This window comes from Euprymna scolopes, chromosome 27, assembly GCF_053919585.1.
Source record: "Euprymna scolopes isolate OS-2025 chromosome 27, ASM5391958v1, whole genome shotgun sequence".
NCBI classification, from domain to species: domain Eukaryota; kingdom Metazoa; phylum Mollusca; class Cephalopoda; order Sepiida; family Sepiolidae; genus Euprymna; species Euprymna scolopes.
In genome coordinates this window covers 2,270,693-2,298,544 of record NC_136508.1, presented here as the reverse complement: position 1 = coordinate 2,298,544, position 27,852 = coordinate 2,270,693, and the positions used below count along the sequence as shown (strand labels likewise).

Sequence of the window (27,852 nt, the reverse complement as noted above, 5' to 3'; positions counted from 1 at the left end):
ATGTATGTGATTAAATGAAATATATATATATATATATATATATATATATATATATATATATATATATATATATATATATATATATATATATATATGGCTCTACCTAATAACAATTAATCTAATTTGATAGCGACAGTTTTACCAATTCCAAGTGGTTTTTACTGTCATTCAAACGATCCACAGTTTAATTTGTTTTTCCCAAAAATAAAAACGTATATCCACAACTTTATTTTTTCATTGGGAAGCGTCCAGCATCTAACAAGCGTCTGAATACTTGTTTTTTCTGGTTGACCTTTTATGCATCTGAAGTTGACGGCGAATAAGATAACTGAGAAAACTGTCTACTGTTTTTATTTTTTCTCTTGTATTCTCGTGGACAACCTAAAGTAGATGAAAAACGAAACTCACACAAGATATGGTTAAACCACGTTAAACATGGCCGAAAATAATTAAGAGCGTTTAGGTTTTGTTTTTCTTTTTTTTTTCACTGTCTTCGTCATTCTTATAGGTTTTACATATCGCCTTATTTCTAAGGGTTTTTCTAAGCTATTTATACAAATATCATTTTTCTATGGGTAATAATTTAATAGTTGATTTATCTACATGTTTCCTGCGGTTCTATAATATTTTAGCCTTTATTATTTAAACAATTATCTTCATTGTGCTTTTCATAATTGCATTCATCACGTCTTTGTTTTAATTGTTTTTCATTCTCTCGTCGAATTTATTTTAAATATTTTTGTTAGCATATTATTATTGTTTTTAGTTTTTTGTGGTATTTACCTAATAAACACTACAAACCCACACACATTTTGATTACTACTTCTTAAAAGAGGCTTGCTATCTCTTCAGGATGATGCCGTGCGTCCATGTGCACGTAGGTGATACTTCAACCAAGCTTCACACTTCATAATATATCATAGTTTTAGTTGCCAGTATTTGGTGATGCTTGGGAAGGGACTTCATTATTCATCTTTGAATGTCTTGTCAAAGTGCTTGCTGATTTATAGACCAATTCAGATATTACAAATTGTAAAACAATACTTGGGTGGTCTGAGTGGCATCATATACCTATAAAATTGTTAGTTTTGCCTTGTGTGACTTCATATGGTTTCATCGGTAATATATATAAAGTAGCAGGGGGACCGGAATTGCCCGGTCGTAAAATACACTTAAATATGATATTTTGATTAACGCAGATTTCGTATTAATTATTATATCATATAAATAGTAATGATTTAAAAAGTTTGTAAAAAATTGACTCATGCGCCATCACCGAGAACCAGAAACATTTACGATTTGTTTTTGCCTCTGTCGTTAATTACATGAAGACATGTTTGCTACAAGGTTAAAAATTAAAACATGGACCAATAGCTACTACGTTATGTATGCATATTCGTAATGACGGCGTTCGACCTTCACCTGGCAAAGTTCATTTTTTTTAATTATCATACGATTGTACCGATTTTCCCGGGCTACAACCTAAATATAAAGTTTATCATGAATTCCAATACCTTATATATAAAGTTTCATGTCCGTAAACCGAAGAATTTGAGAGGAGTATGGTAGGCAAATTTTTTAATCAAAAATATATACGTATACATAATTATATATCGAAAAGAATTTTATATTTACTATAGCGTTTTTACGCAAATATTACGCAAGTATAAATTATGTAGAATATCTGCATGAATATAATTACACATAAATAGTTTACTGAAGATAATCATCCCATAAAAAAAACGAAAAACTAATAGGGAATAAATTAAAATGAACGTTTAAAAGAATATGTAAATTAGCTAGATCTTTTTCTAGTGAATGTAATTCCACGGCCCATATATAAGAAAGTTGCATTTTCTTTTTAAATAAATAAATTGCCTTTTTCTGTTGTTCTCAGCCTTCCGGCCGCGATCAAAGTGTAGCATCTGTTCCGGCAGATACTGCACTTAAGATAATTTGTACCAGTCAATGGAGGGGAAACCCTCTATACTGGGACAATTATTATTTTTGGTAACCAGAGTGACCCCTTTTAGGGGAGCTGGTTTTTACCTCACATTAAAAACGGCCTTGTGCCTAATTTGCTCAGTGGGGGAGCAAATAAATACCATCTGTTCCGGCAGATACACTTCTTGGCCTTCGGGACAAGATCAAAGTGTAGTATCTGTTCTTCAGATGCTGCAAGCTATGACTAGCTATGACTAGCAAAGACCAGATGTGGGGACAACCCCACATGCCTGACCATTAACCAGCTCTCATTTCCCACCTCTCGGGAGCTGGTCCCCTTTTTCCCTTCCTCCTCCCTTCACTCCTCACATTAAAAATCGGCCTTGTGCCTAATTTGCTCGGTGGGGGAGCAAATAAATACCATCTGTTCTTCAGATGCTGCACTTAAGATAATTTGTACCAGTCAATGGAGGGGAAACCCTCTATACTGGGACAATTATTATTTTTGGTAACCAGAGTGCCCCCTTTTTGCCTACTTTTAGGGGAGCTGGTTTTTACCTCACATTAAAAACGGCCTTGTGCCTAATTTGCTCAGTGGGGGAGCAAATAAATACCATCTGTTCCGGCAGATACTGCAAGCAAAGACCCTATGTGGGGGCGACCCCATATATAAGACCTTGGTCAATGTAGGAGCAACCCTTCATACCAATTGTCACTATCCAGCTCTCCTACTCCCTGAGGAGTTGGTCCCCATTTCCCCTTCACTACTCACTTTACAAATCGGCCTTGTGCCTAATTTGCTCGGTGGGGGAGCAAATAAATACCCTGTTGTTCTCTGCCTTCGGGCCGGGATCAAAGTGTAGTATCTGTTCCAGCAGATACTGCAAGCAAAGACCATATGTGGGGTCAACCCCACATATAAGACCTTGGTCAATGTAGGGGCAACCCTTCATACCAATTGTAACTATCCGGCTCCCATTTCCCACCCATCGGGAGCTGGTCCACTTTTCCCTGTCCCCTCCCTCTCTCTCCACATTAAAAAACGACCTTGTGCCTAATTTTCTCAGTGGGGAAGCAAATAAATACTTCTTGGCCTTTGGGCCGGGATCAAAGTGTAGTATCTGTTGGCCATGTGCCTAAGTTTTTTGTTCATCGTTGATTTTTTTTTTTTTTTTTTTTTTTTTTTTTTTTTTTTTCTGTATTTTTTTAACATGAATAAAAGATTTAATATCTCAAAGTGTAGTATCTGTTCTCTGATACATACACAGCGATAGGCAGTCGTGTTCTGGCGACACATTCTCGTGCCCGGAGAGCTTGTTGGGTAGCGTTCTGTCCGCACCCCCACTTTGTCTGTCTTTCTCTGCTCTCCCCCCTCCCCCACGGGGGGGGATCCGAGCTGATAATTTACGACCTTCCCGCGAGGGAGGGTCGGAAACACTTTCTCTCTTCCCTCCACTAACCTCCCACTCCCTCTCTCAGTTCTATCTCCCCTCTTGCCGCCTTTGGCGCCACTTCTTTTTGGCGCCAAAGTCGGCTCCCAATTTGGACGCCGACTCCACGTCACTCATTTTGGTGAATTATACAGAAGAGAGAGAGCTTTTTTCAAAAATGGACACCCCCAGCCCGGGGACCACCAATACAGATACCCCCAGCCAGGAGGCTACCACAAGAAAAACTGCTCCCCAAGAGGACGGCTCCCCAACAGGGGAAGCAAAAAGCAACGGGGCATACCGCCCGGACACGAAACCGAAGGACGCCCCCCAGAAGGGAGAAAACTCACCAGCAGCTCCCCAAGAGGGCGACTCCCCACAAAGGGGAGAAAAAACAATGTTGGACAGGGCATCCCGCTCTGACAACAAAAATCAAGAGGCAGTAGCCCCAAAGGACGATAAGAGAGACAGTGCTCCCCAGGAGGGCTACTGCCCCAAAAGGGGAGCAAATCAAGAAAACGAGGGGGCATACAGCCTAAACCTCCCCAAAACAAAAGGGGCAAAAGCTCCCAAGGACAATGCTCCCCAGGAGGCCGACTCCCCAAAAAGGGAAGTATTTCCTGGAAGAAGTATAGAGCAGGGAGAGTCGGTCCCAAAGGAAAGCGGAAAGGGAAATGCCCCTCAAAATAGCAACCCTTCCGCCAAGGAACAGCAAAAACAGTCCAACCTCACCAAAGATCCAACACCAACAAGAGGGTTGGCATGGGGGAAGACTGTAGAGAAGCAACTGTCCCCTCAAGAGTATAAAAACTTGTACTTGACCAAGTACAGACAATACATAGAGGGGGCAGAAATTAAACCAGTGCCAGGCGCTTGGGAGGCAATCGAAGACAGAGTGCTCTCCCTCATCATCTCGGATATGCCGGAAAACCGCCTCCTAGGGATGAAAAAGGAAGACATGGCAGGGCTCCTACATAAGCTAAATATCCCGGTATTATACCTGTACCAGAGGAGCTACGCCATGTGGGACATCCTCCTACCCACCAAGGAAGATGCAGAGAGACTCTCCCTCCAAGAAATAAAGCATGGGAGAGTCAAACTAACACCTGAATACCAGGGCAAGAGAAGGACTCGGGTGCAGGTATTTAATGTGCCAACCCAAATACCTGCGGAAGTATTAGGATGCCTCTTCAGCCAGTACGGTGAGGTAGAACAGGTGACCCCAATACGGTCAAAAACTGGGACTCACCTGGGCTGCTACACAATAGCAATGAGGCTGAAGAGGAAAGGTTTTCAGGCAATACCACCGCTGCTGACATACAAAGACGCCAGCATAACGGTAGTGGTGGAGGGCCGTCGTCCACACTGTTGGTTCTGCCAAAAGCAGGGCCACATGGCTAGGAGTTGCCCCCAAAGGGTAACCCCTAATCCAATAACCCAAAAGGCGGTCACATCCACTGAGACAACGCCCGCACCAAAACAGGCGGCAACAACCCCTGCAACTGCAGCACCAACCCCAGCTCCAAGGAAAACTCAAACCACCCAGGAGGCCAAGGGGGAAGAATGGAGCACGGTAGTGAGACAAAAGCGGAAACACTTAATCCCTTCTGCCACCGTCCCACCACCAGCCCAAAAATCGAGGCAGGAGCCTCTGCAAATGCAGAAACAACAACAGCCACCGCAGCCAATGCCGCGGAAACAACTGCAGCAGCAACTACTGCAACAGCAAAATCAGCAAGTGCAGCAGAAGCAGCAGCAGCAACGACACCAGCGAGAGCAGCAACAACAAAAACAGCTGCAGCAGCAAATAGAGGAGCAGACACAACCAACGGTCCCCACACCAATCGAGACGGGGATCAAGCGGAGAAAAGACTGCTCCTCTGAGGATGAATCCGCAAGTGAGAGGGAGAGGAACTCAACCTCACCTCTCCCCGGTTCATTCGAAAGAATGAAAAAGAAAAACAAAAGAAGAAAAGAGGAAGAAAAGGTGGCCCCCACTCCCTGTGAACATACACCACCCCTAACAACAAAATCCACTTCCACCCCCAAACCACACACTGCAACAACACCAGACACCGCACCAACACCAGACACCGCACTAACACCAGACACCGCACCAACACGAGACACCACACCAACACCAGACACCGCACCAACACCAACACCAGACACCGCACCAACACCAAACACTGCACCAACACCAACACCAGGCACCACACAAACACCCGTCCCCACACCAAGGCAAACTGAGCCACTACCCCAAAAAGAAAATGAAAAGAATGAACCGAGGGAGAGGAGAGACTCCTCTGCCTCTTGCAGACCAAAGGTCCTTGCCCCTGAGGAACTATGTTATGTAGACCCTCTATCTGTGGCCACAGACATTTCCCATCGGCAGAGGAAAAACTTAAAACCTCTGCTCGATTACAAACAGATAGAGGGGAAAGATGTAAATATCCCCTCAAATTTCCCGGACGCCCCACTCCTAATAACCTTTGTCAGAACTCCAGAGGCCTGCAAGACCAACTTGTGGACAAGGCTGCAGGCCGCTGAAGGGGCGTTTCCGGGAATTGAACTGGTTAAAAAAAATGACCCTTCTCTTGATGAACTGTCAAAACAATGCAAGGGAAGGGTCCCAGTGTTGGTCCATCCGTCACTCTATAGGGCCCTTAAATTGACCTACCCTTTGGATGTCGGCGGCATTGTGAGAGAAGGTCAGGACATGAAAAACCTGACCACCTTGAGCATTGCACACAACGTCGGTGTCCTTTCCCCGGCTGACTTCGGAGCTGAGTGTAACACACCTTAAGGTAGGTACCATGGCTTTGAATTTGGCTAGTCTGAATGCGAGGGGCTTGAGATCATCGGGCCGGGCGGCTCGCCTCCGGCACGACCTCTTGTCTCTGGGAGTGGATGTCGCTGCGATTCAGGAGACGCATTTCGTTTCCTCTGTGGACTGTCAGGTGCTGGCCCGAGACTTTGAGGTTTTCTCAGCATATGGCAGCCCGCGGGGGAAGGGAGTTTCCGTGCTGGTTAAACGTACCCTGTCGGCGACGGTCGACGTTGTCCATAGAGATGCAGTGGGTAGGCTGGTTGTGGCCGATGTTGCCGTAAAAGATTCTGTGTTTCGGGTGATTGCGGTTCATGCGCCCAGCACCGCTCGTGAGAGGGTCTCATTCTTCAGTCAGCTTGACGCGTTTGTAGATTGTCGGAAGCGGGTAGTGCTAATGGGGGATTGGAATTCCATCTTAGACCCCGACATAGATAAGGTAGGAGGCGGAGCTAGAGGATCGGAGAGGTGCGAGTCCAGCCTGGCTGATCTGATGGCTAGATGCGGTCTGGTCGACAGGTTTCGGGTCGAGCATCCAGGGCGGGAGATGTGGACGTGGACCAATAGTGTTTCCTCCTATCCAAATACTTATTTGGACAGGATGTTAGTTAGGAGAGGCGAAGTAGACTTCTTATCTTGTCCCACGTTCACTTGGCTAGGCCAGACGGACCATAAATTAGTTATGGCCCGGCTGAAGCTAGGAAATAGGCCTAAGTTAGCGGGGTACTGGAAGTTAAACACCTCCCTTCTGGAGAGACAAGACTTCCAAGATCAGTTAAGAGAATTGATTAAAAAGGCACTAGTGGGGGCGGTTACCGGGAGTAAGCGGTGGTTAGGTCTCAAAGCCAAGATCAGAAGCTTCTCCGTCAAGTATGCCCAGCGCCTCGCACTAGATAAGGCCAAGACGAAGAAGAAGCTAGAGCAGAAACTAGCCCAGGCTACCGGGGAGGGTGATAGGGTTAGTCAGGAACTAGCTAAGCAGGACCTTCTACGCGAGACTAGCGAGCGTTACGAAGGCCAAGTAGTTAGAGCTAGGCTTAGAAAGATAGGCAACGAAGCAGTCAATTCTGATGCAGACGTGCGCCGTGAGGTTTCTAGGCGTGGCTCGGACAAATATATTGCAAAAATCAAACATCCGAATGGACGCACCCTGGAATCGACTCGGGAGATCTGCGAGGGGTTTCGAGAACATTTCGAGGAGCGTTTTACGCAGCAGCCCGATCTTCCGGTCCTTGAGTTTAGCGACTATTTGGCCGACTCTCCCCGCCTCGAGGCGGCTAGAGCGGCTGGTTGCGAGGGCCGGGTGACGGAGCAGGAGGTCTTTACTGCGCTGAAGCAGGTCAGCTGTGACAGATCGCCAGGACTTGATGGTCTGCCATACGAACTGTACTTGAGGCTGTCGCCCATGTTTCTGCCTCTTCTGACGGATATGTTCAACCATTGGTTTGCTCAGGGATCCATCCCAGGGCAGGTGACCAAGGGAGTGATCACATTGCTGAAGAAAGGTGACGGGCATGGAGGGGAAGAGTTAGATGACTACAGGCCCATAACTCTGCTAAACACAGAGTTGAAGATTTTGGCCAAGGTCCTGTCGAATCGGCTGCAGGTTGTTATCGACGAGTTGGTTGAACCAGAACAGAACTACGCTGTGAAGGGGAGATCGATTCAGAACAACTTGCACCTGATCCGCATGATCCTAGAGGGGGGAATAGATGACGACACAGAAGCCGCGCTGATAAACTTAGATCAGTCCAAAGCTTTCGATAGGGTCGACCATCGTTTCCTGGCATCTGTCTTAGAGGCCGCCGGTTTTAAACCGGACTTTTGCAAGTGGATCTCCATAATGTATCGGCAGCCCATGGCTGTCGTGCAAGTGAACGGAAAGCGCTCGAAACCCTTTGTTATCTCTCGGTCGGTTCGTCAGGGTTGTCCGCTGTCGCCCCTGCTTTATGTCCTGGCTTTGGAGCCTCTTCTCCGCAAGCTGAGACATGGGGAGGCAAATTCGGCCCTGCGCGGAATGGCTCTGCCTGGCGGCTCAGCTGCCAAGGTATCCGCGTTCGCCGATGATGTCACGATCTTCGTGTCGGGCTCCAGAGACATTGAGGTCGTGTCGGAGGCACTCACACAGTACGAAAGAATTACAGGGGCCAAGATAAACCGCAACAAGTCGGTAGGACTGCGGTTGGGCGCATGGAGTGGCAACGCAAACCTCCCTGCGCCCTTCAGCTGGACAGATGGCCCGGTCCGGATCCTCGGCGTGTGGTTCGGACCGGGTCTCCAGCTTGACAAGAATTGGTTGGAGGTACGGTCAAAGGTGGAGGCTGCAGTCAGTTCGTGGCTTCCTAGGAAACTTTCCTTAAAGGGTAGAGCTGAGGCGTGCGCCACTTACGTCTTTCCTCTCATCCTTTACCGACTGGCCGTACTTCCCCTGCCTGCACAACACCTAAAAGCTCTCGTCGAACTCTTGTCCTCGCTCCTTTGGGACAGAGGAAGACACTGGGTGAGCAGACAGGTCTGTATTCAACGTCCGTGTGAGGGAGGCTTGGGAATGCCGGACTTGAAGTGTCATCGAGATGCTGAGAGACTGGCCTTCCTGAGCAACTATATGCAGGAGGACCAACCGTGGCACCCCGTGGTTACTGCCGCCTTCCCCGACCTCGTTCTCGACCCTTCCATCGAGAGCCGTCGCAGGCCGCGGGGAGAATCTGCCTACATGAAAGAGTGCCGAGCCGCGCTAAAACGACTACCAAGGTCCAGTGACCTTGTGACTGCTACCCGTAGGGAACTCCACAGGGATCTAGTGAGGGAGGCCGCTGACGACCCGCTATGCGCGCGTTTGGGGTGGCAGCAGAGTGAGATCCGCTCCGCGTGGAGCTGGGCGCCAGGTTCGAGTCATCTGAACAATTCGGAGTTCTCTCTGACCTGGCGATTGGCCCGAAATGCACTTCCACTCAACAACATACAATGCAGTTCTGGGTTTCTGGAGTCGCCCGATTGTCCCCGTTGTGGGACAACGGCTGTGGAAACTACGGATCACGCTTTCTTTGATTGCCGCGAACTCCGCCAGTACTGGTCGTATGTCAGTGGGGTGACGGCTCGCATCGATCCTGAGCATCCTCGCCCAATTACTGTATCCAATGTTGTGGACAACGTGAGGCCGCCGTGGGACCGGGAAAGACAAATGGTCTACGTTACGATTCTGGCCGTGGCGAGAATGGTGATTTGGACGTCGCGTCTGCAAGGTTGCCGGGGGGTGTTGTCTTTTTCTGATCAAGATCTGATCGCGTTCTTTAAACACCAACTACGGGTGAAGATCAGATGTGATAGAAGAAGGCTGCATCGCGCGGCATTTGACAGAAGATGGATACATGTGGCAAGTCTGTGTGTACGAAGAGGAGCCAAATTCGAATACGTGTTCCCCGCCTAGGTGTGGAACGCGCAGTTCTGTAAAGTTAAATTAAACAAGTAGTCTCTCAGCTAGCTGAGTGTGTGTTCCATCCCTCCCCGATTAGGAAGCCTCCAAGATCCCCATCCCCTCTTACCTGCAATTTTTGTTTTTCACCCCTTCCTCTAAATTTTACCCATCTTGGAGAAAAAGAAATACAAACTAACCTCCATCCCTTACCCACAAAATTTTCTTTTCTCCATTCACCCCCATCTAGAGGGCATCCCCACCTAGAGACTGACCCGCAGAAGCGAGGTTCCTTTTACAAACCTAGTGGAACGGGCAGTCTATCAACTAGACGGGGTTGGGAGGGTCCTACTAATCACCTTTTGTTTTTTCTTCCCCCTCCCTCGACACAAATGAATTATTGTTACCATTTTATTGTTATCTTTTTTGTTTTTACACGTCAATAAAAAATGTTTTAAAAATTGGGAGTTACTAGGACGTCCCCCAAGATGAAAGGGTGAATGCGGTATTATGGTGAAAGAAGATACTAGCTGGGAGAAACTTTTGACTTTGTTTAGTTCTGGAGCGACAAGGATGACCAACGACCCCCAAAATCCCCCCCTTTTGAGTTGGCCATGTGCCTAAGTTTTTTGTTCACCGTTAATTTTACTGTATTTTTTTAACATGAATAAAAGATTTAATATCTCAAAGTGTAGTATCTGTTCCGACAGATACTGCAAGCTATGACTAGCTAGGACTAGCTATGACTAGCAAAGACCAGATGTGGGGGCAACCCCACATGCCTGACCTTTAACCAGCTCCCATTTCCCACCTCTCGGGAGCTGGTCCCCTTTTTCCCTTCCCCCTCCCTTCACTCCTCACATTAAAAATTGGCCTTGTGCCTAATTTGCTCGGTGAGGGAGCAAATAAATACCATCTGTTCCGGCAGATACGGCACTTAAGATGATTTGTACCAGTCAATGGAGGGGAAACCCTCTATAATGGGATTATTTTTGGTAACCAGAGTGCCCCCTTTTTGCCTACTTTTAGGGGAGCTGGTTTTTACCTCACATTAAAAACGGCCTTGTGCCTAATTTGCTCAGTGGGGGAGCAAATAAATACCATCTGTTCCGGTAGATACTGCACTTAAGATAATTTGTACCAGTCAATGGAGGGGAAACCCTCTATACTGGGACAATTATTATTTTTGTTAACCAGAGTGACCCCTTTTAGGAGAGCTGGTTTTTACCTCACATTAAAAACGGCCTTGTGCCTAATTTGCTCAGTGGGGGAGCAAATAAATACCATCTGTTCCGGTAGATACTGCACTTAAGATAATTTGTACCAGTCAATGGAGGGGAAACCCTCTATACTGGGACAATTATTATTTTTGGTAACCAGAGTGCCCCCTTTTTGCCTACTTTTAGGGGAGCTGGTTTTTACCTCACATTAAAAACGGCCTTGTGCCTAATTTGCTCAGTGGGGGAGCAAATAAATACCATCTGTTCCGGTAGATACTGCACACAAAGACCCACACAGTAGAGATCTCTAGATGTAAAAGATCTTTCTACTCCAATAGTTTCTTCCCCAGAACCGCTAGACTCTGGAATTCCATTCCAGGTTCCTGCTTCCCTAACTGTACTGACATGCAGAAGTTCAAGTACAACGTGAACCGACATCTTGCTGCCCAACTCCCAACATAGTGCCCCAGTAGTTGCTGCCTCTGATAGTAGCCCCCTACACCAAAGTGGCAATGTGCCTTGTTTGGGGTGAAAATGTAATTAAAAAAAAGCAAATAAATACTTATTTAATAAAAAATCTTTTTTTCTTATTTGGCACGCATATACACAATTTCAAACCAGTTGTAGTACAGCGTGACAATGTGCGTTTACATACATATTTTAAGCGATCACAGTTGAATATTTAATTCAGCCTTAGATATCGACGTGGGAACATATCTATCTATATATCTATCCATATCTATCTATCTATATATCTATCTATATGTATATATATATATATATATATATATATATATATATATATATATATCTGTAAAAGTAAAATTGTCTGTGTATTTCCCTATCAAACTATTCTGTCAATTTTCTCGACATTTGGCATAAGGGTATTGAGATTTGGTATAAGGGTATTGAGATTCGGTATAAGGGTATTGAGATTTGGCATAAGGATATTGAGATTTGGCATAAGGGTATTGAGATTTGGTATAAGGGTATTGAGATTTGGCATAAGGGTATTGAGATTTGGCATAAGGGTATTGAGATTTGGCATAAGGGTATTGAGATTTGGTAAAATCTTTTAAATTGGTGCTCGGCCAGAAATTTGGTTATTAAGGAGTTAAAAGACAACGATTTTCCCTTTGAAAACCCTACAAAACACGTTCAACAATTTTGAGTCTTAACACTTTAAATTTTAGATGTAGGGTCCTTTGACATGGATCAATCTTTAATTTTATTTGAGCCTAACACAGTAAATTTTCAGAGGTCAAAATTGAGGTAAAAGTTTATAAAATTTTGACCTCTCAGCAAATTTCTGGTTTAAACATTTTAATTTTTTCATAAAATGTATTCAGACATAGGGGAAGCTTTTAAATCGGTTTTTGGCCGAAAATTTGGTTGCCAAAGTATCAAAGTTAAAAAGATTTGACCTTTGCGGTCTTTAGCAAATTATCTAGCCAATTTTGAGTCTGAACATTTGACATTTTACATAAAGGGTATTCAGAGATGCAGCAAGCTTTTTGATGAGTTTTTGAGTGAAAATTTTACTGCGAAGAGTTCAAATTTTAAAAAGTTGACCTTTGCAGACTCTACCAAACTCCTGCGCCAATTTAGGTCTAAACACTTGAAATTTTAGATGTAGGTTACCTGTACATGAGTCAAACTTTTTAATATATATATATATATATGTGTGTGTGTGTGTGTGTGTGTGTGTGTGTGTGTGTGTGTGTGTGTTTACATATATATGCACATAAAGTTATGAACAGAGCCATGCTGAAGTGCTAGTATATCTATAAAGTGAAATTGTTTGCCCGTGTGTGTGTCTGTGTGTGTCCATTTCCCTACCAAACTACTGTGACGATTTTAAGTCTACAGACTCAGGATTTTACAGAAGGGATATTGAGATTTGGGAAAATCTTTTTAATTGGTTTTCGGTCACGATTTGACCTTTGAAAACTCTACCAAACTCCTCCACCAATTGTGGGTTTTAAAACTTGAATTTCTAGATGTAGGCTAGTTGGACATGGACCAAACTTTTTTAATTTAATTTGAGCCCAAAACAATAAATGTTAAATGGGCCTAAAATGGGGTCAAAGTTTTATTTTAAATGACCTCTGCGGTCTCTACCAAATTTCTCAGCCAATTTCTGGTAGAAACATTTGAAATTTTACATAAAGGAGTATTCAGACATAGGGCAAGCTTTTTAGTCGTTTTGGGCCAAGGTTTGGCTGCCAAAGTTCAAAAGATTTTACCTTTGCGGTCTCTAGCAAACTATTCAGCCAATTTTGGGTCTAAACATCTGAAATTTTACGCAAAGAGTATCCACACATCCAGCAAGCATTTTATTCTGTATGGAGGTAAAAATTTGACTGCGACGTTGAGTTCGAAATTGAAAAAGTTGACCTTGCAGACTCTAACAACCTCATCCGCCAATTTCGGACCTAAACACTTGAAATTTTAGATTGACATGAGTCAAACTTTTTAATATATATATATATATATATATATATATATATATATATATATATGTTTAAAGAAAAAATAGAAAAAACCGAATGAAATTATTAAAAAATCAACGTTTCGTCCTTGTCTCAGAGGACATCTTCAGGATAATTGAAATAAAAATGTGATAAAAGAAAAAGTCATAGATCGTGCGAAAAAAGACAGTTTTTTAAAATCCAACCCATGTCGGGAAAGGACGAATATGTGTGCGTATGGGAAGGTTGTTTGATGTCTATATATACAATTTTAAAATGCATTTAAAATAAATATGTACATTTTTTTTTTTTTTTTTTTCTGCGAAACTACTCATTTTCCTGAAACATTCAAAGAAAAACGGCTAGCCAGGATCCACCCTGATACCTTGCTCTTTGATTATTATTTTCCCTATGCTAGGGGTTAAATGGTAGAAGCCTTTTCTTTGCGTAATAGTATTAGTATTCAAAATTAGTGCTGATTCTAAAAGTCTTCTTTTAGCTCTATCTATCACGTATTTAATAATTTTCGCTTGATCTAAATTAAATGAGTGATCGTGTTCTGCACAATGGCAGAACACGATCACTCATTTAATTTAGATCAAGCGAAAATTATTAAATACGTGATAGATAGAGCTAAAAGAAGACTTTTAGAATCAGCACTAATTTTGAATACTAATACTATTACGCAAAGAAAAGGCTTCTACCATTTAACCCCTAGCATAGGGAAAATAATAATCAAAGAGCAAGGTATCAGGGTGGATCCTGGCTAGCCGTTTTTCTTTGAATGTTTCAGGAAAATGAGTAGTTTCGCAGAAGAAAAAAAAAAAAAAAAAAAAAAAAAAAATGTACATATTTATTTTAAATGCATTTTAAAATTGTATATATAGACATCAAACAACCTTCCCATACGCACACATATTCGTCCTTTCCCGACATGGGTTGGATTTTAAAAAACTGTCTTTTTTCGCACGATCTATGACTTTTTCTTTTATCACATTTTTATTTCAATTATCCTGAAGATGTCCTCTGAGACAAGGACGAAACGTTGATTTTTTAATAATTTCATTCGGTTTTTTCTATTTTTTCTTTAAACATAACGTCAACCACCGCTGGTACATTTTTTCATTCCTTATACATATATATATATATATATATAAAGTTTGACTCATGTCAATCTAAAATTTCAAGTGTTTAGGTCCGAAATTGGCGGATGAGGTTGTTAGAGTCTGCAAGGTCAACTGCAAGTTCCAAAATCACCTTTTATTACCGCCAGAATTGAGAAATATTAAGTAATTAATCATTTCGAGTCGGCAATCGTAGTAAGCAGCCGAAGGAAGTTGGGGTGTTGCATTTGCACTAAAGTTAACCTTTTTTTTTTCTTAATTTCCAAAAGATGGGTAAATATAAATTTCTTAAAAGGGTATATATATATATATATATATATATATATATATATGTGTGTGTGTGTGTGTGTGTGTATGTGTATATATATATGTATATATATACATATATATGTATGCATGTGTGTGTATATGTGTATATATATATATGTGTGTGTGCGAATTAAATGAATACTTCTGTGACTTTGGAATGTCCAATAAATTTATATATTTGCATGCTAATATATATACACATACGTACTTGCATCTGTATATATATATATATATATATATATATATATATATATATATATATATATATATATATATATATATATATTAGTAATGAGACCCGATGTTGGCCGGGATTTAATGAAGATAGACGAATGTTTGATCTTCCCATATTTTAGTGTCATGGAAATCGGTGAAATTGCTTTTTTTTTATTCAAATCGATTAATTGCCCGCTTTAGCTGGAGACCCATTGCGAAGTACCGAGAGGAAGTTCCATAGTTACTGAGTTCACAATGCATATTGTTGGTTCTATAAAATTATTTTTATATAAAACGGCGTTACCTAAGGGTTAATATGAAAAGGTTAAATATCGTGGTTCAATTGTGCTTTAAACACAAACAGTCATTTTGAATGTGCCCTATTAATATTAAAGAATCAACTTGTGATTTTTATCTGCCGGAAATGTTTGTACGACAATAACAATAACAATAACATTAACAATAACAATAACAACAACAATAACAATAACAATAACAATAACAACAACAATAACAATAACAACAACAACATTTCTCAAATGCATTTGTGATTTTAGACCGTATAAACCGTAACTTTGATCAAAATCGACAATTCTTTCTTTCATTTGATTTTTTCAATTATCGATCATAAATACTTATCGATTATAAATACTTATCGATTATAAATACTTATCGAAGATCTTACGATAGAAAATCTATCTAGAAATATTGCCAAGCACATAAAATTAATTTTTGTGAAATAAAAAAATCGTTCCTGCTGTTTAGGAGTCTATAGGGAACAAACTCGCGCGCGACTGTACACACAGACACACACAACGTTCTTTATAGATATATTCTCACACACATAGTTTCAAAACTAAGCTCATGTAGTTTCTTATAAAAGGTATGCACGTATATTTGTTTCATTTTTCGTCACTTGACAATTTACATGAAATTCATTTCTTCGTTTTTATATATTTGTCTTCTAGTAGGATTTTTTTTATTTCTTATTTCTTCTCGATAAAGTTTTCTGGCCATCAACTTCCAAATCCGATCGTCTGATTTCCTGCCAAGAATGTTTTTATCCATCAATAGTTGAACCACGAGCAGCATGCAATGTATATGCAATGCATTAATGGAAACACGCATAACACACACACACACATGTAAACATTTACATATACATATATTGAAGCACACATACACATTACACTAAGCAATGTATATTTTTATTACAGTTTAAAAATTTATCTAACCTTCTCGTGTATTTTATTACATTCCTGCATATTTCTGCATATCCGAATGCAAATTTAAAGTCTTTTTAAAGAATAAGAAACTAAATTGCAATAAAATGATAAAATAACCTATATCTTGAATTGTTACATCTGCTTCGACGCATATCTATTCACAAGTATATGTTTGATATTTATACCTATCTACCATCTAAGCATGGAAAATATTTACACGTTGTGCATCATGTGGTCATATCTTCATGTAACATAATTATGCATTATGCTCTAAATCTTATTTTAGATTTTTCTCATATGTTACAAAATGCATCCCAAAATGTTATTTTTGCGATCAATTTATTGTTTTCAATAATCTGTATAATTCGTAAACTTTTTGATTCGCTTGATCTCGGCTTTTACATGAATAACGGAAAAGTGCTGATATGCAAAAATGTTATCGCCATAAGTTTACTCAACTCACATTAACTCCAGATCTCACATGTTACAATGACAACGTTAGTTACTACGTGCAGTGAAGAAGGTTACGCTAGGTGTGAGCTTCAACAAACATCATGAACGCCATTCATTACAATTTCGCACGTTTTTCAATAGACAACTGAAAATTTATTATTACAGACATTCGTTCTACACAACAGCAGATAAATAACGGAATAAAATGCATTTAGGAATTAAACACCCATACCAAAGACTTCAACACAGATATCGGAGGTTTGATATTTTTCTTTATTGCATTTTCATCCCAAACAAGGCATAGCGCCACTTTGATGTAGGGGCATAATCTGGGACATAATTGCAGAAACATTGTTTAGGGAGATGAGAAGCAAGATGTCTATTCACATTACACTTGAACGTCTGCATGTCAGTATAGTCTGGTAAACAGGAACCCAGAATTGAATTCCAAAGTCTGACAGTTCTGGCTAAACAACCGTTAGAGGAGGAGGCTTTCTGGCATCTGGGGATCTCTACTGTATATGAGTGATATTTTGCTGCTTATGGGGTTTTTCGGGAGGGCTTGTAGTTCGTCGGCGTATCTACCATTAAAATACTTGTAAAACAGACAGAGGGGTGCAACATTTCGTCGATGAGACAGAGGCTGTAGCCCAGCTGGCAGTTCAGGACCAATCGTCGAAATGGTCGAATAGTAGCTTTGTAAAGGTACAGGATACTCTCAGGCGTAAGTTAATTTCTGGCACGGTAGAGATAGCCCACCTTTCTTGGCATCAGACGCAGAATTTGTTAGTTCGAATAGATGGGTTTAGTGACTTTATTTCTAAATTCAAAATGGCGTAATGAAAACATATTAAAGGTATTTACAGCTTCTCTCCCAATTTTCGGATTTCAATCATGTCAAAACTTTATCTCCTTTTGATGGATTGATTGTTGCTATTTCTTCTGATGAGTTAAGGACAAAATAGATTCACTGATTGATTTAATAATTAAGGTGATTTATTTTGTGCTGCTAAACAGATACTGTCAAGAATTTTAAATGTCAACTGAATGAAATGAATAAAATTGTAAGATGGTCCACCTCATGAACTTTGGAATATAGACTTTTGTCATTCATTCATTATATTGCTCTGTAATTACATTGAGCTTCTTAAATAAGGATTAGTATATATTATGAGGAAATAAAGTATGTTTCCACATATACACACACACACACACACACACACACACACATATATATATATATATATATATATATAATTACGAACATTAAAGAAAAATATGATTCCTTAAAATGTGTAACTATTATTGTTCTTAATATTCACTTGAAAATGCCCTGAAATCTAATTATTTTTAATGTTTACTGGAAGTGTCTATTGCAGCAATTAAAAGAATTGAAAATGCTTGTCCACGCATCATATTTTACATGTATCGTACTGAATGTTGGTGCATTTATTGCTAAAAATAATTATACGAAATTTTTAACTTTCTTAACCAATGGGCAAGTGATTACTTTTATTGTGCCAAACATTCCTTGGAATATTGATGGTTCAATCTATAATCACTATGATGACTATAATCAAAAGAATAATGAAAATTGCGACTCCAACCGATAAAATGTAACGTAACCTTTATACGCTTCGTAAGGGACGACATTTAGGTTGTAACATTTTTCTTCAAATATTCTAAATATGAAATTTATTATAAAAGTTGCAAGTAACGTAGCTTGTCATTGTGCCATTATCGTTTTCGTTCAGGGGTTCGCTTGCCACTTTACACAGAACTGAATATCTGCACTTGGTTTTTCTCAACCGCTCGTTTAAGCATTTAAAGTTATTTAACTCTTCCAGACGAATAATTTAAATAAATCAGGCTCAATACAAAGTGACATAAAAGTTCGCTTTTAATTGCTTGTCCTTCCATCGCATGCAAGATATTTATAATCAAATCTAGTAAAAATTTGAAAATATTTTCTTATAGTACTATGTAGTTTCAAACTGCCTAAACTATCCTTATCTACACAACGTGAGTCCAAATTTTATTTGTAAAATATTGTCTTTAAAACAACAATTTGCGGCGTAGCATGTTTAAAATTTTTAACATGTTCGTTAGCAATGGTTTGTGGGACTCTAAATCCATAAATATTATTTTATAAAATGAAAACCGTTTTTTGTAATTGCAATAAACTATTTTAGTTGACCAAAATTTGTATATTTTATTTTGTAATATTATTTATAGGAAAAATATAATGAGGTTTATGTAATTGACAGGAGAATATTTACATTATCAATGCGTGATTTCCTCCATTTTCCGTACACAATTTGGCAGTAAAAAATTTAAATTAATCCTAACTTGTCAAGTGGAATAAAAAAATTGAGAAAATCGTGAGTTTTTTTTTTAATAAATTGAACACAACCAAAGGGGAGAGTCATACAATGTTATTAAAAACAATCGTCCATAAAGTATTAAATGTTCTCAAATATTTTTGACATGTCTAAGTATTTTAATAGAGACTATTTATCTCCAACTTTCGCATATATTTATAGTTTATAAAAACTAATATTTTTATTTCGTTTAATATCGAGATAGAATTCTAAAATATTTCTGTCCCCTTCTCACGCATATTGCTTATCTTATTCAATGTTTTATTTTTCTTGCGTGATATTTTTTCTTTGCCTCATGGTAGAAAGCAAAAGAGTTGCTTGTGTTTCATTATTAATTGATATTGAAAGTCAGAAAAAATAACTTGCGACGTTTATGTTTATATAAACATAAACGTCGCAAGTTATTTTTTCTGAACTGTGGCAAATAAGACTATAAACACACTTGACTTCATTTTTCTTTATTTTAAAGATAAATTCGACTCGAACTGTTTTTGATGCATAGATTAGCGCTGATAGCAAAGTATATATTCTTCAACGTTAACTGTTTTAATAAACGAACTCAAAGATATTGGCTGAGAAAAAGATAACATCCAGTTCATTTGTGCACTTCGTTCAGATTAATCTTGATTTACTTTCACTCCCTCTTTCTTAAGTTACTCCGTCGTCAAATTTATATCTGATCTTCTCTCTCTCTCTCTCTCTCTCTCTCACACACACACACATATATATATATATATATAATTATTTTTCACCCTGAAAAAAGTACATTGTTACTTGAGATCGTGTCCAATAGAAGACTGTGTGGATCAGCTAAATTCCTGTTCCCATTAGATGAAAACTAATGGGAACAGAAGCAGAAAAAGCGGTGTAAATACCAAAATACGAGGGAAAAATGAGTAGGATCTGTAGGGGACTAGGATATATATAAATACCCCAATCCCGTTACAAGAGGATAATGAAACGAATGAGGAATTGAAGGAAACAAAGACACAATTAATGGATAAGATAAATGTCGTTTATTTGCTGTTAAAAGAAATGAACGTTTTAGTTACAATATGTCCGCGCGTATGTGGCCAATGTTCGTTGCAGGACTGGTGTTGTTGCAAGAAGGGAAATGTGTTTTCATCTGAAGTTCGGGTCACTATTGTTTGTTCGCGCGTGGGAAGAGAAATAATTGTTGTAGGAAAATTGAGAATAGTAGTCCAGCTTGTGTATGCATTGATCAGGAGTGACTTTTGTAGGGTATTATAATTAAACAAAGCGTACTTATCTTTTCAGACGACGGGGGGTGGTAAGTGGCGGCCAGTCGTGCTACTTCGGTGATATGTGTCAGGCTTTTAACTGGAGAGCGACGACTACATTTATCAAGCTAGCAGCGCGGCGTTTTTGCCTCCTGTGTTTTTCTTCTTTTTCTTCTTTGGTTTGTGTAAGATAGGCATTGTTAGAGTTGAAGGCGTCTCGGCTTATAACGTGAGAGCGGAGTTGGCTTCAGTTCACTGGTGCCTTATTTCTTCTTCTTCTTCTTCTTCATCTCTTTAGGTCGGGTGGAAGAATGTCTGTGCGTTCACTGACGCAGCTAGGCGAATCTCTCCTTTTCTTTTCTTTTTCTTCTTCATTTCTTTAGGTCGGGTGGAAGACTGTCCGTGCGTTCACTGACGCAGCTAGGCGAATCTCTCCTCTTTTTTCTTTCTGGTCCCCTCCTTTTATAGTCGTAAACCGGCTCCCAGCGGCTGTGATAATTTGGGCCTTTATTTTCGGCGGGGAGCTCTGCCATTGGTTCATAATTCTTTTTATGGTTTCTTATTTTTCTTTTTCCAAACGGAAGCGATGCGTGGAGCCATGTGCAAACGAAGATTTTTTATTTTGTCTTTTATGCTGGAGACGTTAGCATCCGGTTGGCATGTTCCCACAGATCTTTTCGTCATCATGTGATTTTGGTTTTGCTTGTCCGTCGAGGCGACACGGGTGCTAGGAGTTTATCAACTCATTTCATTAAAAATTCATGGTAAAAGAGACACTGAGACGTGGCATTGCGGCGATAGAACAGTAGTGGCAAATTGCACGACAGTGCAGCACTCATCAGATTTGACTTTTTTACTCTAAGAGTGTAGCAGTTTGCAATAGATGTTCCAGTTCAGATGTGGCAACAACACCACATGCATGCTGATTTTGGAGGATATAAGATGCTCTCTAGTTCGAGTAATATTCTAGTACGGTAGACGGAGGCCACCTTCTTTGCAATAGTATTGGCAATGTCCTCATTTTTTAATTCATGTTACCTATGAATGCTAGGCTGCTGAATTTTAAAGATTGATTCACAGGTAAGGTGTTATTTGTCATAGCAATCATTGGTTGAAAGGTTTTTTAGTTGTTAAAAGAAAGCTCAGTTTTAATAGCATTAAATGTTGTTATGCATTTACCGCCGTATTCCTCTACAGATTGAAAGTGTGTTTTTGTGCTGACCTCGGATATGTGCACATTGATCGTTTCCTCATGCCTATTATAGTGTGTGGTATCACCAGCAAATATACCAAGCTCAGGTACAATTTTATTAGGGTGGTCATTTATGATTAGCAAGAATAATAGTGTTAGGGAGATTAAATGGAATCTGAATCGGGAATCAGAAAAATCGGAACTTCTTTGGAGAATCGGTATCGGAATCAAAAATAATTGTAGCCTAATTTCCGATTCTAAAAACGATTCTTGTGATATATTTAAAACTTAATTTCCACTGTTAATACTGATGATAAATATTTGTTTAAACTATCATCAAAACTAAAACCTATAGATTATACTAATGCCACAATACGATTTAAAATGATTTTATTTGGTTATAAACCAAAATTTTAATCTTTGCATGAATTAGTTGAAAAGAATGCACTTGATATAGAAGGTTTCAAAAAAGTTTAAAATTTAAATAAACATTTTGTCAATTAAAATGCTATTAAACATCATTGATGAACAAATTTAAAGTCTGATATAATAAAATCAACGACCAATAAAAATAATTCTTTGATATTAATATTAAAATTCAACCAAGGAGACGTATGTGAAAAACGGCGAAAAGTTTCCAACATGAAATGTATTTTAAATACATTTGAAATGCTTTTTATGAATTACATTTAATTACTAGCCTGTTCTTTTTTTTCTTTTATTAATTTTTGTTTCATATTTGAGTTTATATTTTCGTGTATCTTTGCAAAAGTTATTCTAGATAAGAACTTCCGAGTATTATTTTTGTGGTGCATCAATTAAATACCATCACTAAATCACACCTCGCAACTAAGTTGTTTTCACCATTATCCCCCTCCTTAAAAACAAATGGGGTGGGGAGATGAGGTCGCCGAAATGCTGGACCAGAACAGATACTACACTTTGATCTTAACAAAAAGGCCATGTAAGCGTAATATAGTTTCATACCAGGCATTATCTCCTCCTTAAAAAAACAAAACAAAACAAAGCAAAGATCCATAATAATCGACACAGATTATATTTTAAGAATAGGGGGTGAGGATATGGTGTTAATCCCGGAAATGACTGAGGCAGTTTAGGATCTCAATATTCCTTTATTCCATATTTATTTTTAAGAGGGGGGCGCGGTTGATATAGAGCCAGTCCCGAAAATGGCTGAAGCAGTTTACGATCTCAAATGTTCTTTATTTCATATCTATTTTTAAGTAATGCGGTGATATTGTATCAGTCCTGGAAATGGTTGAAGCAATTTACGATTTCATACTTACTTTATTTCATATATATTTTTAAAAGAGGGGGAAGGAAAACTAACATTCGGAATACGGATTGTGCTGAAATAATGACGTTATTACTCAGAAAGCCATTATTAATATGGGGAGCGTATGTTTTTAACTATTCTGTACTCTCATCTAACAATTTAAAAATTTAAAAATGGCACACAGGATATGGATCGTGCTGTTATTATTTAGAAAGCCATTCTTAATATGGAGAAAGGAACGTATCTTTCACCTAACAATTTTATTAATAAAAAACATGATACACAGAATAAGGATCATGCTGAAATACTCACTTTATTTAGAAAGCCAATCTTAATATGCGGAGGTTTTTAAAACTATTTTGTACTTTCACCTAATGATATATTAAATAAGAAACTGACATACAGAATACAGACTGTGTTGAAATATTAAAGTTATTATTTAGAAAACCATTTTAATATGGCGATGATTTAGGTTAAAATTATGAAAAATAATTGTCGAAATTAGTAACATATCCAGCAATTATTAAAAATGATGAAATTTGAGTTAATTGATTCGTGTTTTTTTTTTAATGAAATAATCAAACCAGACAATATATCAAAGTTATTATTTTTGTAAGAGGGGGTCAAAATGTGGGTTAAAATTAAGAAAAATGATTGTCGAAAAAGGTAACATATCCAAGAATTATGAATAATGATGAAATGTGAGTTTATAATAAAATAATCGGCTCAGACAATATATAAAAGTCATTATTTCTGTAAGGGGTGATTATGTGGGTTAAAATTATGAAAAAATTGTCGAAATTAGTAACATATTGCAAGAATTATGAAAAATGATGAAATCTGAATTAATCGATTGGTGTGTTTGTAATGAAACACTCAGCCCAGACAATATATCAGTTATTATTTTCGTAAGGGGGGAGGCGAGAATGTAGATTAAAATTATGAAAAATGATTGTCCAAATTAGTAACATATGCAAGAATTATGAAAAATGATGAAATGTGAGTTAATTGATTGGTGTTTTTTTTTGTTTTTTTTTACATGGAGGTCACCACTTATCAAGGCCCGAAGGCCACTCAGGGATAAGGGTTATTGTGTGCACAGCAATCAATGAGACAGTACTGCAGCAATCATTAGTATTGGGGGTTTTGATAGAGTGTCTTACTTAAGGGGGCGGTTTGTCAGGAGTTTGTTTATGTTGGACTTGAAGACGTCCAAGTTGTAGTCAGGTGGGAAACAGGCAAGCGGCAGAGAGTTCCACTGGCGTGCAGTTCTAAGAAAGAAGCTTTGCTCATGGAATCTACGTTTGGATTTAGGCACAGATAAAGAGTGGAGAAAATTGTTGACAGTAGTTTCAGCAAGACGGGTGTTTCTCGTGAAAGATTGGCGAGAGGAGACGAAGGATTGAAGCTCAGACGAGCACCTGCCATGGAAATAACGATAAAGCAAAGACAAGCTCGAAACGTCTCTTCTGTGGGAGAGAGGTTGCAGGGAAGAGAAAAGGGCATCCCCCACTAAACCACAAAATCTATTTTGTAATCTGTCAAGGTAGGATAGGCTGTTTTTAGCAGCTCCTGCCCAGGTGTGGCAGCAGTACTCCATCCTTGGACATACTTGGCTTTTATACAGATAGAGAATTGCATCAGTAGTGAGATATCTTCTGGAGCGGTAGAAGGACCCCACTATTTTCCCAGCGTCCCTAGCAACAGATTTGATGTACGTGTTCCATTTCAGATCAGGAGTAAAGGTCAAGCCCAGAAGCTTATCAAAACACGGAGCCTCTCCAAGATGAGAGTCATCCATTTCAATTGATACTAGATGGGGATCAGAGCGTTGATGATGTAAAGATAGAAGCTTGGTTTTTGATGCATTAAAAGTGACCAGCTACCTCTTCCCCCATTGTACCACGTGCTCAAGATCAGAGCAGAGAGAATTAGAGAGAACTTTGTCATTTACGGCCTTTGATGTGTTGCCATAGATGGTCGTGTCATTAGCATAGATGTCAACGAATGATTTAAGTATGTGTCTTTGGAGATCATTTATGTAGATCAGGAAGAGAGTTGGGCCCAAGATGGACCCCTGGGGGACTCCAGCATTAATACTGTGGGCCTCTGATTTCTGCCCATCAACCACTACTCTTATGAACCTATCGGAGAGAAATGATTTAATAATTGAGAAAATATTTCCAGTAATACCGTAGCTGGAAATCTTGTGAAGTAGGCCCTTATGCCATTACCTTATCGAAGGTCTTCGATATGTCAAGAGAATTGCCCTGGAAAGGAAACCTTTGTCAAGAGATTCACTAATCCTATGTGATATAACCGTTAGCACATTTGCTGTAGATCTTGCAGAGCGGAAACCATATTGCATGTCACTAAGAAGGTTGTTTCTGTTGAGGTGGTTTACTACTTCTTTATTTAATATGGATTCCAACAACTTACTCATCACACACAGGAGACTTATTGGTCTGTACTGAGAGGGAGATGACTTTTCACCTGAATTCTTAAATATAGGGCATACTGATGATGTTTTCCAGGGTGTTGGAAAGCGCTTCTCCTTAAGGCAACGCTTAAACAGTTTTGTAAGTATGGGGGCAAGTTCTAGTTGGAGCTTTTTCAGCACTATAACTGGAATGCCGTCAGGGCCAGTTGCTTTACTGGGATCAAAGTTCTTGATTAGCTTGGCGACCTCACGCACAAATATTTGTATGTTGCATGGCGTGTTGTCTGTTATAGGAGGACATACAGGGAGTTGATGGTCATTATTGCATAGGGTAGAATTAGCTGCAAAGTTCTTGGCAAATAGTCTGGCCTTGTCTGATGCTGACGAGATGACCTCAGGTGCATTGATGATAGTTGGGATAGAATGCACACTTCTGTTCAAGATCCTGTTTACTATTTGCCAGAACTGGTGGGAACCAAGCCGCTGCTCAGCTACTTTGGATTTAACAGACTGGGCATATAGCTCTCTTGCATGTTTTATTACTCTTTTACAGTGGTTGCTGGCAGTCCTGAAAGCAGCTTTAGTCTCAGTACATCTATTACGTTGGTAGCTATGGAAAAAATGATTTCTGTGCGCGATGGCAGCAGCACATTCAAGGGAGAACCATGGCTGGCTGTTGGGTTTTTGTTGGAGTTTTTTGGATGGTATGAATCGGTCTATGCCTATAAGTAACCATTCGGTCAGGTCTGATACTATAGAGGACACATCCTTTTTAAACATAGAATGCAGATGTAGGTCAGATATGAATGTACGGAAGCTATCCCAGTCAGCCATAGAGTATCGATATACAGTACAGTGAAGAGGTACGTCTGAAGACTTATAACATTTCATTTTTATCTTAACTGTTACAATGGAGTGGTCAGAGGATCCCAGAGGAGATAGAACGGAACATGAACACAGCTCAGGGGAAGTTGTGAGTAAAAGGTCTAGAAGGCTTGCATATTGATCGGGTGTATCGGGCACACGGGTGGGTTCGTGAACAATCTGAGTGAGGTCATAGGCAATGGCAAAACCATGACAAAACCTCCCCTCGTCATCGGTTTTATTTGAGTGGGTCAGCCATTCCACATTATGGACATTGAAGTCACCGCAAATGTGAATGTTAGCCGAAGGATGAACAGACAGGATGTGGTCAATTTTCTCAGATATGCTCTTAAAGATAGTAACACCACTGTTGTGGGGTCGATAGAGGGCAAATATGAATGCAGTGGTGTAAGCTAGTGCAACCCGGAAGCACATATAAGGTAAATTAGGGTCTTCTCTGGAGATATCCCTACCACATGGAAAACCATCTTTGATGTAGGCACATGTTCCATGCCCATGGCGATCTTGGGGGTCAGATTTAGATGTTAAGTTGGAGTATCCTTTTATTATGAATTCGTCTAGAGAAGTGGTTGGCCCTATGCCTGTTTCACTTAGAAAGAATATGTCCGGTTTCGTCTCCTGTAATTGTGTTTCAACCTCTGTTGGAACGTAGACCCCTGATTTTGGAGAAGGAGCCCTTGTAGTAGGGGTCTACGTTGGTGGATGGGGTTCTAGGTTTATTCGTGTTTCTGGTGTGTTTGTAATGAAATAATAAACCCAGAAAATATATCAAACTTATTATTTTCGTAAGGAATGGGGACAATAGTGTGGGTTAAAATTTGAAAAATGAATGTCGAAATTAATAACCTATAAAAGAATTATGAAAAATGATGAAATGTGAGCTAATTCATTGGTGTGTTTGTAATGAAACTATCAACCCAAACAATATTACAAAGTTGTTATTTTCGTAAGGAGGGGGGCGATAATGGGGGTTAAAATTATAAAAAATGATTTTTCGAAATTAAATACATATCCAAGAATTATGAAAAATGATGAAATGTGAGTAAATTGATTGGTCTGTTTGTAATGAAATAATCGATCTAGACAATATAGCGGAGTTATGTTAGTAAGGGGGCGCTAATGTTGGTTACAAATATCAAAAATGATTGTCGAAATTACTAACATATCCAAGAATAATGACAAATGATGAAATGTGAATAAATCCATTAGTGTGTCTTCAATGAAATAATCAACCCAGACAATATATCAAAGTTATTATTTTCGTAAGGTGAGGGGCGAAAATGTGTTTAAAATTATGAAAAATTATTGTCGAAGTTAGTAACATATCCAAGGAGTATGAAAAATGATGAAATGTGAGTTAATTGATTGATGTGTTTGTAATGAAATAATAAACCCGGACATTATATCAAAATTATTATTATCGTAAGGGGGGGGCATAATGTGGGTTAAAATTAGGAAAAATCATTGTCGAAATTAGTAACATATCTAAGAATTATGAAAGATGATGAAATGTGAGTTCATTGATTGGTGTGTTTGTAATGAAATAATAAACCCAGAAAATATATCAAATTTATTATTTTCGTAAGGGATGGGGGCAATAATGCAGGTTATAATTATGAGAAATTATTGTCGAAATTAGTAGCATATCTATGAATTATGAAAAATTATGAAATGTGAATTAATGGATTGGTGTGTTTGTAATAATCAGCCCAGACAATTTATCAGTTTCTGAGATTTTCTGAATTTTCAATGTTAACTTCGGGGAATGACGTCGCAGTTGTAGT

General features: G+C 39.3%; 1 protein-coding gene across 2 annotated transcripts in view; it reads left to right on the top strand.

Annotated features, from left to right (window-relative positions):
* LOC145248787 (kin of IRRE-like protein 1) overlaps positions 1 to 27,852 on the top strand; it is a 2,909,730-nt gene that overhangs the window by 949,346 nt on the left and 1,932,532 nt on the right. The window lies entirely within an intron of this gene.